The following is a 3556-nucleotide window of genomic DNA, read 5'->3' as shown; positions in this document are numbered from 1 at the left end:
AGTTCAGCTCTGTAAATCACAATAAAGTTCTAACCTTTCGAAATAAACTATATCACTACACACTCATTTGTTTTGTTTTGTTTTTTTTCTCCCCCAGATTTGGTGCAGTGATGGTTCAGATATTTCCCTCGATAACGATTGTTATAGGTCCCTCCCACTTTGGGACCGTTTGTGTAGCCAGCTGTGAGACACCTGAGTGGAAGTAAAGCAGTAAAACGTGACAGGACATGCTGTGACATGTCTTTTCCCAACATCGCACGTTTTAACCCTCTTATACTACAGCAATTCGTCAACAAATACAATTTTGTAAAAAATAAAATAAAATAAAAAAATTCTAATAATTAAAGAATGACACTTTGAATTAATACTTTATATTTGTTTATTTGTACGTTTCATGTTTTGGGACGCTGTCACTCCAGCAAACTGTCTTGAAGTTTAATAAGACAAACGAGTAGAACTTACAACGATAATTAGACATAAACAAGCCGAACATTTGACCATGTCGTTCTTTGTTCCATCGCAACCTGAAAACGTGAAGTAACTCAAGTGACACTGGAGACTCCTTCCATAAATGTTCAATAAACATCTCAACTATATCACCAAATCATAGATCTATTTTCTATACCGTTTATCCTTCAGGGTCACGGGGAACCTGAAGCCCATCCCAGGGAGCATGGGGCACAAGGCGGGGTACAAACTGGACAGGGTGCCAATCCATCACAGGGCACAGTCACATACACTATCCCGTTCATACACTACAGACACTTGGAGATGCCAATCAGCCAATTTGGATTGGGGAAGGAAACCGGAGTACCCGGAGGAGAGCATGCAAACTCTGCACACACAGGGCCGCGGCGGGAATCGAACCCCCAACCCTGGCAGCGAACGTGCTAACCACTAAGCCATCTTGCGCCCTATCACCATATCAACGACTATTAAATAACAGCACATTTTTAAAATGAACGTATAATTTATGTATCCGCTTTTCTGGCTTCAGAATCTTCTTGCAATCTTATTGGCTCGCCGCGACACACGTATAATTTGCACTTAGATCACGTGGAGCGTCCTCCATGTGTCAGTCGTTACTATAGAATCGATAGCGTATTAGAATGAGCACGTTAATCAAAAACGGTGGTTTGAATTCCAGCTGGAACTACAGCCAGAAAAACGAACCCACTCCGACTCCTCCTGACTAACCGAAGGTTTAATCATAATGTCTTAAAAGAATCAAAGCCTACTCATATGGCAATCAAATCTGACAGCGTATGATCATGGTCCGAATAAAACTTAAATATCACAGATTCTGTTTCATTCAATTACATTCAAGCTTGCAGTATTTATACATGTACATTTATTAGTATATTAATATTGTAATATTTAACCAATATTTTAGATTATTAAGGTTTAGCTTAACCCATTCAACTTGACCCATCTTAAATATAAATATTTACTAGACAATATCTAGGATAACCTGATGCATTGCGATTTATTTTTCTCCAACTCTTACTTTTGTGTTGATTATATTACTTTTTTGGTTTTCTGAACTCCTTTGTACGTATTGTTTACTCACTTAGGTGTGAATTGTCCTTTTCGTTACTGCCCGAGTAGCCTCGGCGTCCGACGTTCCTCCCACATCTCAGAGCATCTGATATCTTTTGTCCACTTTTCTGGCCACGAGCTTCAGAATCTTCTTGCAGTCTGATTATCTCTCCACAACACAATGAGCTTTTCAAAGCAAAATATAATCAATTAACTGCACTCGATTAAACCCCCCACATAATCCCATCTTTAAAAGGTTTTGAAGGGTTTGTAAATGAGATGTACGTGAGGAAAGCTATGTGATCGGTTGTCTTTGTTTGCTTGACAGTCAAACAGCCCCTTTATGCGAAAGTAACTGGTTCTTGGCCACGCTTATTGAACGAACCAGAATTTCTAGCTAATGCTTGTGTGGGTCTTTCACAACTTTTAGGTCACAGGTCCTTACAGATTGCCTACGTACTTCCACTGTTTTCGTTAATCACTGTGATTTAACTCATTGACCAAATGACTAAACATAAATCATAATCTCCAATACTGTAGCCTTGTTTTTTTTTAATTTAATTACAGACTCCCTGGACTCCAGTTTCAGAGCCATATATAGTATGAAACCATAAGTGTTTCCAAATAAGTAGAAATTCTTTGCATTTATTTTATAATTAAGGACACTTTTTGAAAACATCATCAATGATTTAAATGAAACACTTCTGAGTATTACTTTATGGAAAAAAAAAAAAACCCCATACACGAACAAGGCATAATGGCATCCAACATTACTGACTTAATTCCCCACAGTATTCAGTTTGACCATCATGTTACCGTATTTAAAAGGTAGGCAGCAGTTTAATAATTCACAAGTCATGTCAGGCTGGTAATCAGGCTTTTTTTTTTTTTTTTTTTGCCCCACAGGGTCATAAACACAGGCCTTCTTTGTGTGCAGCATTGATAAGATCCTGAGGCCAATTTGATCTCCCAAACACGCTCAATCACACGTGGGTCCAAAGGACAGCTGTCCGTTCTGCTTGAAACTTCATTATCGTATTGGCTGATGAGATCTCAGGCCTTCACATTAGCTGATGTTACGTAATGACCAGCAAGTAGCTGATGCTACTTAGGCTCATGTGCTTGGCATGTTGTACCTTGAATTTATTCAGAGGAGCCAAAAATAGATTAGAGGAATAGGCTTGTCACTTTGATAATGATATTCGAGTACTGAGAACAGGCTGGTGAAGAAAGTGGAGGGGGGCTTATTTTGCTCAGTTTAGAAAATTCACACCTCAATGCTTTTTAAAGAACAGACACAAGCCTGGAAGATTAAGCAACCTGTCATTTATTTGTTAGCGTCCATAAACGTGGAGAATATTGAGCAACGCTAGTATTACCATCCAATAACTGAGCTAAAGCAAAGCTTAATCATTAGTCTAGTATGTAATATCATTTTAAAACCCTTCTTATTGATCGGGTGCGCTTCAAAGATCGGGCCTCAGTGGGATCCAGACATGTTCCTTCGCCTAATGAGCAGAAAGCTCAGTCATTACATTCCACATTTCCTGAACTCGCATATCCGTAACCAGAGGGAACACAAATCAGCAGACTGCAAGAACCCGAGTGCGAAAACAAGAGCCAAGGACAGTGCTTCGGCATTTATTGTTTTTATTTTATTGTTTGAGGTTGCACCTTCAGTGTGAGAGAGCAAAAACAGCAGGTGGGGGGGGGAGAAAAAAAGTCCCCATATGCCTTATCGACCATAGAACAGAGTCAAAAACCAATTATTTACCAGCACATGTATTGAAGCATTGAGTTTCTTATTCCTGACCTTTGGACCCACATAACCAGTTACAAACGTAGATTTGATAGTTTCCAATGAACATCCTATAAGAAACAAATTCATGTGACTGAGCACACTCAAGGGAGCAATCAATTAGGCTCATACCAACTTTTAATAACATGCTCATGCCTCAGCTTTCAATAATAAAAGCCAAAAAAAATAATTCATGGTGTCATTAAGTAGGCTTCATAA

The sequence above is a fragment of the Ictalurus furcatus genome, chromosome 28 (genome assembly GCF_023375685.1).
Source record: "Ictalurus furcatus strain D&B chromosome 28, Billie_1.0, whole genome shotgun sequence".
NCBI classification, from domain to species: Eukaryota; Metazoa; Chordata; class Actinopteri; order Siluriformes; family Ictaluridae; genus Ictalurus; species Ictalurus furcatus.
Note: the sequence above shows the minus strand (reverse complement) of the source record.